The following is a 17,091-nucleotide window of genomic DNA, read 5'->3' as shown; positions in this document are numbered from 1 at the left end:
TCACCTCTCCTTGAGGGGGGAGCAGCCTTTCCAGGCCACAGAAGATGACAATACAGCCACTCCTGATGAGATCTGATAGACTAAGATCAGAAGGAAGGAGAGGAAGACCTCTTCTATCAGAGAACTTGGGGAGGGGCATGCGTGGAGAAGGGGGAGGGAAGGTGGAGTTAGGAGGGGAAGAGGGAGGGGTTTATGGGGGGATACAAAGTGAATAAAGTGTAATTAATAAAAATTAAAATAAAAAAATAAAAAAATCAAACAAAAAAAAGAAAGGAAGAAAATAAATAAAATTTAAAAAAATATCTGAGCAAACCAGGGAGAGCATGACAACAAGCAATTTTCCTCCGTGGTCTCTTGGTCTCTGCTTCTGTTCCTCCCTCGAGTTACTGTAATGGCTTCCCTCAAAGATGAAATTCAAGTCTTCAAAAAAAGGAAAACTACTGAGAGATACTTAGTTTATGAGAGGTATCATCTTTAGGAGTGATTAATGTTGTTCTCATGAGCTTAGGCTCACAAAAATGGATTGTTATAAGGGAACCTGGTACTTTCAAGAATCATCTTCTGCTAAGAGAGGGCTCTGGTTCTCTCTCTCTCTTTTTTTCTTCTGTTATGTTGTGATGTTGCCATGGGCCATTGCAAGGATACTGATGTCAGGTGGTTAAGACCTTCCACTCATGCAAATGAGAAGCCAAATTATATTCTTCACTTTATGCATCATCCAGAATCAGTAACAGAAAATAAAATGGTACACAGAAAACAGAAAACAGAATGACATCTGTTTTTAGCCTTTGCTATATGTGATCTTGTAACAAAATTTAATCAATACTATTTTCAAGGATAATTGGAAGGTTGATATACAAAGTTTGTTTGAGAACATGGAATTATAAATGATGTAAACTCCAACTTGTTCCCATCACTCTACTAACTTATGGTGCACATGGCATGCACAGTCTGATCATCATGATCAACTTGTTAACTCTCCTTCTAGAGTGTCATTTTTTTAACTAGCTACCAAAGTACCATTTCTCATTTCTCTCTCTGAAGTTCTTTGGCAAAATATGTGCTAAATGCCTGGATCTTCAGAGCATGTTGCTGGCTCCAGAACAACCACCAGGAACACATACTGGCCTGCTGTTAATCTTTTCAGAGAGGATTTCAACTCTGCAAAGCTTGACTGGAAGTCCCACATTGACTCCACCCTTTTCTGGCACTGGCATCTCCTTTGAGGTTTCTGAAATGCTTTCTCTGACACCAAGTATGGGCCTCTGGCTACAAAATAATAATAATGACAATAATAATAATAATAATAATAATAGCTTAAAATGTGTGGAATACAGATGCCTTAGGTCTGAGGCATAGAGAGTGAGATGAGGCAATGTAAGAGCAGCAGCATGTTCACTAGTTTCTAGTTGTCAGCAATGTTGAAATATGTAGTTCAAAGCAAATGCAGATCAGCAAAGTCCTGGAATAGATATTTCACTCTATTTCCTAAGATGATTCATGCAAAGAGGCTATTTATTGCATATATAGTTTCAAGAGCATGTGCTCATATTCTAGAGTTATTCATACATAAAGATATCTTATTGACTCCAAAATTAGCTTTATCAAGGCACAAGGGAGCAAGGGATTCACTCAAAAGTATGCAATGTAAAGTGTTAGACATGATGAGATTATTCTAGGGATGAAAGATGTTTCTAACACAAGGTCACCAAAAGGATAATAGATAATTTTTCAGTTTTGAGTTGAGCTTGAATTTAATTGATACACAACCCTCCCACCTAGAACTTTATTAGAAAAGACCAGTGTGTGAAGGATATCATTAAAGCTCAGAGAGAAGCAAACAGGGAACCTTTGGTATAAGTATTGGCATTCTTCCACTTTGCTTCTGTGGCAGAAATTTGCGTAAAAAAGCTCAGTAATCTTTCTATTGTGGCAATCATGGAATGTGCCTAGACCACAATGTTTCTTTGGGCATTGACTTAGAGGCAAAATTGCTGGGTGGGTAGGCCAAAACAATACCATGAAGTACAGATGATTTGTGAGCTAGCATCTAAAAGACTGAGGTCATTGGTCTGTGTAACAAGCTCTCACAACCCAGCTCTTCCAGAAGACAGTCCAAGACATTCACCTTGCCCTGGGCTAGTTCTCAGTTCCTCCGTGTTCCTCAACCTTATTGTCTCTTTCTTCCTAGCATTATGCACAGAGGAGTAACTTTGGTATTTTTCTCTAGTAAGTCCTGGCCCCTTGCTTTCAGTAAACTTTTCTTTCTCTTCATGCTTTTGCAGTTTCTCAATGAGACACAGCACATTTTGGTGATTTTGTGTTGTAAACCAGCTTCATAAATAAGCAGTTCCTCTCTGAGGATCCACAGAATTTTAGAACTCCAATCAGAATGGGTCTTATGGAAATAAGGATAAGCAGAAATGCACAGGAGTATACATTAATTAGGTAAATACAAATTTAAAATAAAATTCTGTTTTGTTAGCTGAGACAATGGGAAACAATTTATTTAGAGCATTAAAGAAAAATAGCTTCAGAAGTTTAACATTTCACTGCAGTCACAGAATGAAGTTAAAAGTACCTAGGACTTTTTGGGGTTGACAAAAATGATGATGGCAGGGATGAGAATTTTTTTTTTAATTAAAACCATTTAACATTATTGAAGTTACTACTTAATATTCATATATAAACTTACTTGGTATTCACATAGAGCTCTGAATCTTCCAATTATATTTATATCTACATCAAATGGCATAGTTGTATTACAGGGAGTATATTACAGGGAGTAGTGGCAAAACTCAGATCAAATAGTAGGTGAAAGAGTTGCCCTTAATTTAATAAATCCTCCTGTCTCTGTACCAGAAGTTCCAAGTCCTGCCTTAAGGCTTCCCATAGTAAGAACCTGGAAAATGTTAGAAACAATATCAGAGCCCAGGCTCAAACTTACAATAATAAGTTTCTTGGAGCAGCATCAAATAATTAGTATATTTTAAGAAATATTGTAGGAGTCTTATTGTATAGTTTATTTTTAGAAATATTGTAGGAACCTGTATGAGGTAAAATTCTGAGCAGGGACCTGGATAGCTTCCTTTATCATAGCTAATATTGGTTCACAGACTATGTACTTAGCTTTGAGTCATGGGCAGCTAAGCTAAGTGAAACAGCAGGCATGTCCTTTCAACTTCTCATTCTCTTACAGATATTTTGGGATACATTTTTAAGGAGTGAGAATATGATGAAATCAAGTGAAGAACACAGCATAAACAAACAGAAAGTTTTAGAGAGTAGATTCTACTGAAAACTCGATCTCATCCTGTGACTTACAATTTGTCATAAGCCCTAGTCAGACACTAAATTGAGAGAATTCTAGTCACCTAAAGTGACTAGCAGAAGGGCAGCCCTGACTAACTGTGCATCAAATGGGTTCTTCTCTAGGTCAGTTTCTAATAAACTCTATTAGGTCCACTCAACATGGGCCTAATTATTATTATAGTGGCCATGATAAATGCTACTGCAAATCCTATGGAACAGGAAAGATGAATTTGTGAAAATATCTAGAAGATATTCTACACAGAAACATCTTTTAATTCAGTGTTCTTCCACTAAAACTGAGTATAGAAACCTTACTAAAGAAATAAGGAGTGGACTGGTGTGATACTACACTGTTTAGTATAATATTAGGTAAAACAAATAAAAGAATATAAATAAATAGCAAAGAGGTTGGAGGAAAAAAGGAAAGTAGTAGATTTAACTGTATTTTCTTTAGAATTGGGAACTATAAGTAGTTACATGGAGTAGCAAAATATGGATTGGTCTTCCCACCCTACCATGATCAAGATAATGTCCAGACTTATCCATGGGCTCATCCCCTAGGTGATCTTAGGTTGTGTCAGGCTGAGCATCAACTGTTAAAGGAATATTCACATCACAATGTAGTATTCTTGCTCATATCAGATATCTGCTAGAGTGTAAGAGAATGAGAATTAATAGTATTGTTTCCCTGGTTTGTACTTTTATTGGGAAAACAGTCATTTAATAATTCACTGAAAAAGTATTTCTTGACTATTTACTCTGCCAAGTTGCTTATCTCACGATCTAGAAAGAACAGCAAACCAAAACGACGAAAATCGTCAGAGCACAGTTACCTGTGGAGCTTGGAGAGGCAGGCCTAATGCTTACCTTCTAATCTATCTTCTTTCTAGGCTATTAAAGACGTGGAGGATTTTACTAGAAAGTTGAGATATGGCTTCTAAATTGCTGAAGCAAAGAACTATTTATTTAGCGTTAAACAATCTGAGATTGCTATTAAATTAGAAAAAAAAACAAATATTTTCCTTCCTACAAACAGTTCTAAATTCCATCTGAGGAAAACACTCACAGGAACACAAGCAGGTTTCTCTCTATGAACACAATAATGATTTTGCTTCTCTGACATTATGGTGAAAGAAGACATATAGTGAGATGGCAGAATGGTTAAGAATGTGGAACATCTGAGACAGGGTTGTAAATGACAGTCATCAACACCAGTAAACCTAGGAAGCCTTAGAGTCAAGTCATCAAGGATGAATTAATATAATACTCCTGTAGGCTGAAAAGGAGAAATGAGTTCCTAACTACCAGGATCAACTTTCCAGGGAAAAAGCAGGATAGAACATATGCTTTGATCCTTGAATGAACTGAGAGGCAGGAAAGCCGTACCAAAGGACTTGGAATATTCACATGCTCACTCCTGGCCATTGAAGCAGCTATAATAGACTAGTGTTGATTACCCAAGATTCACTCAATTATGTGGAGCCCTCTGGTAAAAAGATGGAGACTAAGTAATTTGTTCCTCAGCCCAATGTTCAGGAACCTCCTGTCATCTTTCAGTCTTTCTTAGTAGTTTGTTAATATTTGACCCACCCTACCTCTGTTTCACCTTCATTAGACTATCTTATTTTTCTGCCATGTTTCTAAATATACCATAAAGAATCCTATACTCAAGATGTCATAGAAAGTAGGATCTCCAATGTGAGAGCTATGAAAGATTATTGTCATTTCCAAGAATATCCTGGCATGGTAAGAAGCTGGATTTCCATCTGTAGGCCTCTCTGTTATTCATTTTCTGCCAGTTACATATCCTTTGAGTATTGGTAAGTACACAGGCATCTAGCACATAATTGGTGCAAACACAGCTATTCAATTTTCTACTCCTGTAGAAACAATCCAAAGTATAAGACAATGGGCACAAAGCATGAAGTTCAGTGGTTAACAGTGAAGAAAGTGAAGCCATTCTCCTCTGAGCTACAAGTTCATTAATTAAATAACTCGATTTGGCATAAAATGCCTTCAGCTGATGTTTAGCATACAAAGTAACACAAGGCCCCTGGCCTAGCATTTGAAAGAAATGAGAGTAGGTTTAAAAGGCATGCCAGAGGCAAGCATAATTTAATAAAATAAAATGGATTCTTAAAGCACTGATAATATTTGCTTTGTACACTGGTGACCTCCTTAAGAGCCAAATCCATTATTAAGATTCAGCATTATGGGCATTGCAATGAATTCTGCAAGTAATAGCAGCAAATAACACATTTGTTTTGTTGCAGACTTGTGACTTTTCTCCTAGAGAAATCCACAAAACATTGATATATGGTGCATAAAACTAGAGTTACACATAACTAACAGTATGTCATACAGGGGCTAATAAATTTAGAACCCTTAATACCTTCTCCACATCTCTGGACTAGCAATCCCCACTATATTATTTTAAGTACACGGTCAATGATAAGATCATAACAGGCAAACCCAGAGTTTCAGTGACAGGACTCAGCCAGAGGTGGTTTCTCACCAGTGTTACTGAAATTTAGGTCATAACCTATACCTACCTCTAAGTGAGCAGCATTAGCCACCCTTGTCCCCAATAAACTATTTAAAACCAAGTCAATAGTAAAAACCAGACAAGGAGATTTATTCAATGTGGACATATTGGGAAAAGAAACAGATTCAGTGGTTTTCCTACCCAAACAGGTCTTTGGGGTGCTTAAAAATGTACAAAGTGACAGTGATATGCACACGTAAGCATGGCAAGTCAATATTTGATCTTGGCCACCAATGTAATCTTGTAATGTGGAGAAAATTTTGAAAGGGAGAAGTTTCTGTTAGAGTCCAAAAAATGCCACACAAATCACTCAGACACCAATCTTGGCTAGATATTCATGGTTTATTAAAATGCCTTTCCAAGTTGATCAATCAGGGTTGCAGTAAGTACTCTAACTCTAACTCTTAGGTACCCAGTCTTTTTAATGATCAAACAAAACAACACACATGGGGAGCACAGTAACACATTTTGGCTAGCTATGCAAAGCAACATTTCATTTTTGGCTAACTAGACAAAGAATTATCAGCTTGAAGAGTTTAAGTTAGCCTGAGTATAACTCCATTTTGAAATAAAGAGCCACCTTGACTGGGAGCTGTATTCAGGTACCAGGAAATATTACAGAATGTGCACTTTTTTTTTTCAGAATGTGCACTTGGCAGACAATAAAGTTAAATCTCCTAGCAACAGCCTCCAGGAAATATCACAGAATAAATACAGACAACTTCCCTGGCAATAATCAATGAGAATTGGTTGGGAATCAGCTGGGAAAATTCTCCCCAATGTTTCAGATATAATTTAGAAGAATAACAATTGTGATTATGTGCCTCAGAGAAGGTCACCTTGCCCCTCTAACTTTTGCCTAATCCTGTAATGTCAAGGCTTGTGCCCCCCACTCCCTGCTTGCTGTCATGGAAACCACCTGCTCACAGACTTTCCCTTTAAAAACCCTGCTCACTCAGAGCTTGAGGTCCCACTTCTCTACTGCTGTGTCAGTGAGACTTGGGTCCCAAGTTCGATTGCTCTCATAATAAAGCTCTCTTGCTCTTGCATAGAGTTGTCTCCTGGTGATCTCTGAGGGTCCCATGATCCTGGCATTACAAGCTAACCTTTAAGCTGATTGGTTCTAGATGAGGGTCTTCCAAAGAGCAAGCCAAGTGCAACCGAGTGCAAACAGGTGTATAGATGACAAGTGCAACCAGAGTGTAGCCAGGAGTATAGATAACAAAGTATGCATTATGACACTATTGAATCATATTATATATGTGAGCTTTACCCTCTGGGAGGGTCTGTCAGTAAGGTTAAATTGGCTCTTTGGCAGGGTTTGTTACTGTCAGCTAAGGATAACTATGTCTAGGAAGCAAGATTAGAATTTTGAATTTTTTTTAAACTTAGTATCATGTTATAAACAAAATGGAAGTTAAATGTGCTGAATAGAAAAATAGCTGCAACTATGTCTCAGAGCAGGATTCTGGAGTGCTGCTGATAGGGCTTAAATGCTGTACCCTTCTTGGAAGACTTGTGCCTCTGTATTGAAGTCAGCAGCTCTGGTACTTGTCTTCTGGCCTAAGTTTATGGAAAGGGGTAAAGAACTATGGTGGGGAGCCAGGCACAGTGGCATGCACCTATCTATAATACCTGCACTAGGAGAAGCAGAGGCAGGTCAATCACTGTGAATTCAAGGCCAGTCTGGTCTACATAAGTAAGTCCAGGACAATCAAGGCTACACAAAGAAACTCTGTCTCCAAACAAACAAACAAGCAAAAAAAAACGAAAGAAAGAAAGAAAGAAAGAAAGAAAGAAAGAAAGAAAGAAAGAAAGAAAGAAAGAAAGAAAGAAAGATGGCGAAGCATATGGAGACCATTGCATGAGAGTTGTGAGAGATGTTGGCAGGCTGTTCTTTCCTGCTTTGCTAAAAGAGACTTAGTCAAATTTTTATCAACAAAATGATATATAGAACAACAAGGAAGAGAACACTATAGAAACCTTAAAAAAGAAGTGAAACAAAATAATAAATGGTGGAGGGGGCTTATTCATAACTATTTGTCTTTGGAATAAGAAATACAGTGTATGGCCCAATTTTTAAAATAATTTAACTAGATTGCCTTTTGCAATCTTCTCCTCTATTTTATCTCTAAAGAATGCTACCTAGATTTGCTTCCTTAAACAGCTCCATATGAAAAAATACCATGGCTGTACTAGCTGCCAATGTATGTGCCATACAGAAAGCAAAGATGTTTTCATAAACTGAGAAAGTTTTTTTGTGGGGTTGAAGAGATGGCTCAGTCATTAAGACCATTTGCTACTCTTGGAGAGGAACAGAGTTAGGTTCATAGTCATTCACATGGCGCTTGCAGCTTCTGTAACTACAGTGCCAGCTCTAAGGGATCTTATACCTTTATTCTGAAAGGGCATATACCCATACTGACACAAAGATATACAAGTATACATACATTTAAAGCAAAATAAGTATTTTTAAAATGAAAAGTCTTTTTGTCTCAGGGACAAATTTTTAAATCCTTGGAAGTGATATCATCCATCCCCTTAAAATTATGATCTAGATTTAGCAAAACAAAATAGTAGAAACCTGACCTAGAATCTAGAATTTAGATATCAAGCATAGGTAGATGATAGATAGATAGATAGATAGATAGATAGATAGATAGATAGATAGATAGATATTGAACTCAGGTCATCAAGGTGGGTGACAAGCACAAACATGCTGAACCATGTCACTAGCCTATACATAATGCTTATATTTATGAAAGGAACCTAAAAAGGAATGGATAGGTAGCTCAGGGAGAAGAGTGCATGCTTTGTATAGTTGACACTAAGGGTTTGATTTTCTGCACTGTATAATATTGGACACATTGGTACAAGCTTCAAATCTCAGCATTTGAGAGTACAGATAAGAGAATTCGAATCAGGGAAAGAATCATCCTAGTTACACAGCAAGTTTAAGAACAAGGTAAGTACCTGGGACCCTCTCTTAAAAGAAACAAACCTAGGTTTGTTGTAAACTTAAGACATTATCGTTATCTCTCCTACTTTCATTAGTTTTTTAAGTTATGTTTTTTTCTGATTTCCCTTGGAGTGTTGAGATGGCTTTTTTTGAGGTTTTGCTTTATTCTTTATTAACTATGTTTCATATAATAACCCTATTAAAGAATTTAAAAATTAATATTCAATCAATGGACTGATATTAAGTTGTGAGAATATTAGAAAAATAAAAATAAATCTGCCATTCTCTCTTAACATCTACCAAATATCTGGATGGCTTTTTAGGGCAAGAAATTACTATTTGTATTTCTTGTTTACTTCTTCACTAGTGGAGTAAACATTTTCATATATGAGACTTATTTCCCGCTATTCTTGCAAATAAAAACACACTGGGGACTGTGAACTTTATTGTGGGAAATCTGCAGTTCTTCTACTATAGACTTTAAAGTCATAAATCACCAGAAGTTGGTTCATCTGTACAAGGTGGAAACAGAAACTTCAAAGATAATGTGCAAAACTGACAATAGCAAACACCTCAGAGGACTTCTCTTTTCCCCTGTCACCTCAACATCATGTAATTGATTTTCAGAGAAGCCTCAGAAAAAGCAAAATTCCAAAACCTTATAAAAATCTTGCACTAGAATATAGCAAGGACTGTTGTTCACTCTTATAATACATGAAGTCTCCCAAGAAGGATAGTAAGTCCACAAGTGTGTGCAAAACAGTCATCTTATAATCCAGCAAAGCGTGTACCAGTAGAATGGGTCTGTGTACAGTTGACAGGGAAAAACTGTTCTCCGTCTCTCTATCCATTATGCATTATTTTCTTTTAACAATGACAATTTGACTTTGTTCACATGAATAGCAAACAATGACTATAGATTAGCCTACCATAAGCCCATGAAGTGTGAAACCTCACAAATGGTACCTTAATTATCCAGGAATTTTCAACTCACCATGCCACCCTTTACTGTCTTTCTCTTGCCAGTGTCCTTTCAGCTTTCTATTACAGTCTAGTTATCAGGCCAGATGCTCAGGGAATGGGGCAGTTGTAATTTCAGAGGAATTTTGAAATAGAGTAATGGGGTTAGAGTGGCAGAGATGCTTGGACATTAATGTCCACAGAAGTATTTAATAACTTGCTCACTGAGTGGTTTTTAAGACCAAGGATCAAGTGACAGTTAATGATAGTCTGTACAAAGCTGATACTTTGCTTGAAGACAAACCAAGTTTAGTGACATAATTAAATAGATATTAAACTGAGAAAAGGCATAATCATATTCCTATTAATGTGTTAACTTTATAAAGATTATTTGGGATTGCAGACATTGGTCATGATAACCAAGGCAAGCTAATTAAATTTCAAGAGAATTGCCATCATGTTAATTCATGTTTTATAAAAGAAGTAATTAAAATTCAACCTTTAATAGTGACAGTCTGGTATTTCATTATATCCCACATGAACATTACAGTATAACTAATTTTAAGACATCAGCTTAATGGATTAGAAAAAGTGAAATAGTGTAACTGAGTATTTATTCTTAATAGAATCTAGATTACTAAGTGAAATTTTATTATCCTTAAAGTTATTAATGGCACATTTTGAATGATATAATACTTGCATTCCACAATGAGTTCTTTTTTATTTGCTTTTGCAAAGGACTTTCTATATGTGTTTAAAGTTTTCACATTAATTTCTCTAATCTATTTATAATTAACATTGCATTTGACATCATGTGGTGCTAGAACTATAAAATAGCATCCTTTACTTGAAGAATTATTTTTATTCATATCTATTATTCTTGGATAAGCCATATGTATACTCACAGAAGTTAGAAAGCATGTTTGATTTACAGTTGTGTTCTGCCCCAACATGGGATTCTGAATTGTGGTCTTCTGTAAGAGTAACAAGTGGTACTGTTAAATGCTGAACCATCTATTCAATCTTCAGAAGGAAGAAGTTGCATGTGTTGGATTTTACTTGCCCAGATAGTCATGTACCATTGTGTCAAGAAAATACACAAAGTTTTAACTCTATGATTATTCCTTAATGGAAGAGAAATTAGTAGGAGGGTGATAAAATGAAGGCTTCCTGGAGTTTTCAGAGTCGCACTAACAGGTGATGTGTCTTCTTTGTATATTGTATTTAGATAAAACAATTATTGTTTTTATTAATTAACATTATGGGGAAGACTCCAGCATGTAGTTGGTGGTGCCAGAGGGTAAACAGTGGAAAATTTAGCATAGAGAGCTGTTAAGTATTTTATCAACAGGATGTGAGACAGGCAAGCTTGAGAGAGTGGCTACCTTCCCACACTTCTAGCTACTTACTTCCCCCCAGTGCCTCAGATCAGTAAGGAGATACAAATCTTTTGGACAAGTGAAGATCTCAGTCACATTTCTCCTAACATTGTGAGATATTTATTAAGGTTTACACTTTCCAAGTAAGGAAGCAAACAGAGTGTTGTCATATTTCTCCGGGGATAAACACCTCTCTCTATCACTTCACAAAGTTACTCTCTCCATTGCTGTTTGCTTGAATGTCAAGTGTTATCAAATTTTCAAGGGAAAGTAGAACTCCCACCCTGTAGTAGATATTCTGACTTGCTGACTAGTTATTCAGGAATGAAGATTTAACTGTCCAGTATCTAGAGTATCAGTTTCAAAGCACTATCTTGGACATTGCCTTATATGCAGTCATGCCAAGCATGACAACAGCCTATAGCTACTAATGGATCAAGAGTCGAGAATCTCATTTTGTCTTACCACCAACTTGGGAAATCTTCAAAGGAACATCTCAGCTTTACAGCTCCTTGCAGGATCATCAATTACTTCTACAGTTCCAGTTGTCAGACTACCCAAATCTGCCTCCATCTTTCCCATCAAAGCTGGCCCCTCAAAGTTCACCATGACACTCTTCCTGCAATCTTAAAGGTTGTTTTCCAGAGATGGAGTCATAGTGAGCCTTGTGCTGCCACCAGAGCTGGGATGAGAAACACAGAGACAGCGTACTTTATTCTCTATCCATACTACTTTATCTTCCCAATTTGAATAGACACTTTCTAAACCGCTTCAATAAATAATAACAGTAGAATCTAGATATTAAGTTAAAAGATTGTACTAGGCTGCCTTGTCTGGCCACAGTGGTAAAGAATGTATCAAGTCCTGCTGTGACTTAATGTGCTAGGATATGCTAGTATGGATGGGGCACCTCTCCCTTCTCTAAGGAGGAGAGGAAAGAATGGAGATAGAGGTACAAGATGGGAGATTTAGAGAAGGGGATTTGCAATCAGGATATAAAGTGAATTGACTGATTAATTAATTATTTAACTGACAAAAAAGAATATTTAAGCTCACTGTCTAGTATGTATAACAAAGTCTTTCACTGACCTGTCTATGAATCCCTTGGCTGAATACATCTTAGGAAAACCTAAGCATAGAGTCAAAAGGAACAAACCTTGTCATAGTCATGGCCCTTTGAGAAACATTTCATTGAGACTTTTCAAGTATTTGACATGAGAGAGTAGAATATTAGCAAAATTTTAATTACTACCTTTTATTTCTTTGTCAGAAGTCTGGTGACAGAAATTATATCAGAGAAAACAAACTGACCATCAAGGTTGTAGGATTTTTCTTCATAATTTATACTGAATGTAATCTCTACAGGGACTGAATGCTGCAGTGTCCAGAATCTAGAAGGTTATTATGAGAGACCAAAGAATTTTGGGTATTGGTTTAAAGTTTAAAACACAAGCCTGAATGAAGGCCAGCCATGCAAAGACATATCCAGCTGCTTGCACAGGGGGTGGGGGTGGGAGGGGGGCATCCTTACTGCCTTCTTTTCCTGCCCACTCTAGAGATACAGTTGCCAGGAAACTGTTCCTTCTTCCCTAGGAATGGTTTGGGGGCTTTCCTATAGCCAATCAATTCAAAATGCAGCATCCCTTTTTGTGATTCAACCAATAGACACTTGCCAGGCAGGAATCTCCCTGCTTTGGGCATGCTGGGAGGGACAAGACTCTTTAAATCACCCACCTAACCTGAGCACAAGGCTTCTTGCTTTCAACTGCTTTGTCAGTGAGGGTGTGTGAGCCCAAGCTGTAGTTTATAATAAAAAGATTCTCATGTGTTTTACAACAAGCTTGATTCCTGGTGCTATTTTTGTGTCTTGCAAATCGGGCACAACAATTAGTGCTCACTTGTAGAGTAAAAGCAATGTTGCTAACTGATGAAGCAATGAATCTTTGTGCTTCTTTTAATCTCCTCTTTGAATGAAAATCATCCAAGGTAATATCAGTAGTGGCAGGAAAATAAAGGTAGAGAAAGTCCCTAAGTTCATTACTGGTACTCAAAACCTCCATCTCTGAGCCAAAAAACACCTAAACTGAACAGATACATGAGTTTTTTATTCCATTATATTCTTGACTATTTTTTAGTCACCCCAACTAGCTAGTTTTACTCTGATTAAGAACAACAACAAAAACCTATTAAAGAATCTTTCACAAGGGCATGCCCAATGTCAGATGTGTATGTATACTTCTGTTGTTTTGTTTTAACTCTTATGTACAATTTTTAAAATGTGAAACTGTAGTATTGTAGGCAGGAATATCTTGGGTCACAGAGGCTTTAAAAAGCTTCTAAAAAATAAAATTTTATAACAAAAAAGAAAGGAGAGGTTGGGTACTGTTTGTATGGTCCATCCTATAGGAACTACTAGTTTAGTCCAGGTTTTGAAACATAATGGGAAAAAAATCTTCAGTTACTGTTACATTTATGATATAGTGAACACGTATCCTGTCTATACTTGGAATACTTGAGTTTAAACAATTAAGGCAGAGGATGGTTAGAATCATAGTATGAAAACATTTAAAATTTCAAAAATGTGCTTTTAATTAAAAAATAGTTTCTTAGTATAAAAGTGGATGTATTGTTGACTTAGCTTCTTTTTATGAAAAGCATCTTTCTTAAGAGATGCTAGCCAACTCATAAACACAGGACTACAGGATATATTTCAAACTCAATGTCTAGAAAATCTATAAATGAATAGAGAGTAGAGCAGAAAGAAAGTCCCTTTTCTGAAATTGTCAGATACTGAATCCTAATGGCAGTGCATTACAAACTATAGTCAGGGAAGAAAAAGAGTCACCATAATGAATGATTTTGGTCATCAGGATCTGATAAAAACAGGCTTAGTTCCTGCAACAGCACGTGTGCTAGAATTTTTTCAAGTTCTTGCTTTTGTATTTACTTGGGACTAAAATTTCTGGTAAAGAAGTATCTCACTATGTTGAGATTCAGAGAACAAAAGTAATTGCTAAAGAGGCTCATACATACTCCTAATTCCTTAGGCCAGTCTGAGATGTAGCAAATAATAACAGGGTAAAATGGCATGTTTGTAGGTAATCTGAAGAAGATGACCTTTTAAATTCACATTGAACAACTTCAAAGATCCTAATTTTGAAAGAATCCCCAGATGGGACACTGACCCTTTGAGAAAATGTTTCAATCCTAAAGCCAGAACACTGTTTGGATAGAGCTTCCTAAATAAGTTGATTTGATTCTAGTTTTTAAATCAGCACGTGTGTATAGTAACGTTTTTGTTCCTTTCATTAAATGAATTTTATAATATTTATTAATGATGCATTTTGTTTGACTTTCTTTTGTGGGGAAAATATGCTTTGGTGACATGTTTTAAGGAATATACCTTAATCTATAACAGTATTGACAAAAGTTATATTATGGGTTTTATGCTAAGCATATCACATACATCATTTTGTTATTATTAACTTTTAAATTGTTCTTTGAGAGTTTTAAGTTTTGTATATCATAATCATTTTCAATGCTAGGAAATTAATAATAAATTTGAAATTATAATTTTTATATGACCTTAGATAAGTTTACTAAAAGGAATATTTGCTTCAGATAACAAAGCCATATGTGCTCAACCCATATAGCATAAAAACTTTAGGAAATTATATGAGCAAATTAAAATAATTCACATTATTTTGCTTATTCTATTTCTCATCTCATTTTCCCTTTATACACAAATAAATTTGATACATTTTTACTTGCAATGTTTTATTATATGTTCCCAGTTTTAAAAAAAAATTCATGAGGCTGGAAATTTTACAGGCAGCTGCTACCACTTGTTGCTTTGCAGAAGACACATGTTCCATTACTAGCCCTACATGGAGATTAACAACTCTCTGTAACTCCAGCTCAAGAACATCTGACATTATCATCTGGCTCCATGGATAAAAAGTTTACATGCTACACAAAGATGTGGCAAACATTTACATACATAAAATTGATAATAAATAATTCTTTTTAAAAACATTCCTTGATACTACATGGTTTAGATAATTACGTAATGACACATCATATGTAGTTACTATTTTTCTCTTGAGACAGGACCTTACTATGTAGTTCAAAATGGTGCTGAACTTGTAATGCTTTTGCCTCAGCCTCTTGATACTGGATTTCAGGCATGCAAAACTGTTAAGAGACAGTTTTCTGGGTCCAGCCAGGTTAGGAACAAGTTCCATCTTGCTGGAAGGTTAAAATGGAGTTCATATTTCCAGGCCCAGGAACCCAACTCCTATCCTGCTTCTTAAGGTGATTCATGTTTGTCTGTTTATCAGTAAAGGATGTAAAGACAGAAGTTGCCTTTATCTGTTATCTAAACTAAGGCATAGAGGTTATAAAAGTCTTGTCTTACCTTAGAGTTTGCCCACTCATTGTTTTCTTACCATTCTAAATTTCAGGTCAAAGTCCAACAGAGGATGTGACTACAAAAAAGCTGAAAGGAAGGTGATGAATCCAGGTGACCTGAAAAGGCCCAATCACCCACATTTACTTCCTTGTTTAACCCCTTTTGTCAAAATATGATTGGTCAGTACAATATCCCACCCTGCTCCTCTTCCCAGCCTTTAAAAATGTTGTACAATCTCTGTTAGGGGATGAGGTTCAGATCCCAAACTGGCCCCAGAAAATCTTACATTTTAAGTTTCTGTATCTGTAGTGAGTTTACTTGGCTTTCTTCTAGATTTCAACAATACAACCCAGCTCATATATTTAATAATAATTACTTTCATTCTAAATATTTAGAGTGTTTCCAGAGTTTTGGTCTTTTGAAGCACTGTGTATGCCTGTGAATTCACACACACACACACACACACACACACACACACACACACACTTGCCCCTCCCCTCCCAGAATTACACATAGGCCGATGAGAAGAAACAGATACCGGCAATATTATATTTTTTGATGATGCATTCCTACTGAGTGATCCTAGAGGCTAGCACCTACTTTGGTATGCTAATAGGCATCTCAGTTTGCCATTTGTCCACATCTCTTTGGGACCTGACATTCTAGCCTTTTTGTTGATGATAATAAGTGACATAACTGCTTCTTAGCTAAAATTAGAGTATCATTATTGGAGGCCTGAGAAGGTTTGAATGTTGGTTAAAGGCTTGTGAGGATGAAAGAAGTACATGTTGGAGACATCTGTTTAATTCATTGCCCAGGTTCTGCAGGATCACCTGGGGATAGTGAAGAACAAGCTGTTTTGAAAAAGTCTGGGATGTAAGATCCAAGTGAAGACCTGGGGCTGATTTGTAGCAAGCAGTTTGCAGTCTGTAGTTGATTGGAAATCTACTTTAAAAATATTGACAAAGTCTATATTAAGGAAAGATAGACAGAATTGTTACGGAAACATAGACAGTGTTTATGTTAAGGAAATATCTTTATCTTAGAAATACACTTGGAACTTTGAGGCTGGTGATCCTGATAGGCAGAGGGGTGGATGTAGTCTCTAGGAAAGAAGAGAAAACCCACACACGTTACTGGTAGTTAAGGTAAGAAAACTAAAGCTGTTGATTAAAAGGAGAACTTAACCTTTAAACTGTGAGAGGTGGATCCAAGTCATGTTTCCCTGAAGCTTATATGATTTTTTTAAAGTTTACAGGAAGATAAAAGTTTTAGGGATATCAACATAACTACTGTTTGTAATCTGCACTTGTTAGTATTTAGGCAGCCTGCTTCCAGAAAATACCTAACATTCCTGAGGTTAGATAGCATCCTCAATGTTAGTTATATTAGTTAGCCAATCACTTTGTAACAAGTCTGCCCTTGCTAAATGTCATCCAATTGTGTAACTGCTAAGCTGGAATTTTTAGAACCTTGCTGTAACCTTAAATTAGAAAGAAAGAAAGAAAGAAAGAAAGAAAGAAAG

Source organism: Meriones unguiculatus, chromosome 9, assembly GCF_030254825.1.
Source record: "Meriones unguiculatus strain TT.TT164.6M chromosome 9, Bangor_MerUng_6.1, whole genome shotgun sequence".
In the NCBI taxonomy this organism is placed as follows: domain Eukaryota; kingdom Metazoa; phylum Chordata; class Mammalia; order Rodentia; family Muridae; genus Meriones; species Meriones unguiculatus.
Note: the sequence above shows the minus strand (reverse complement) of the source record.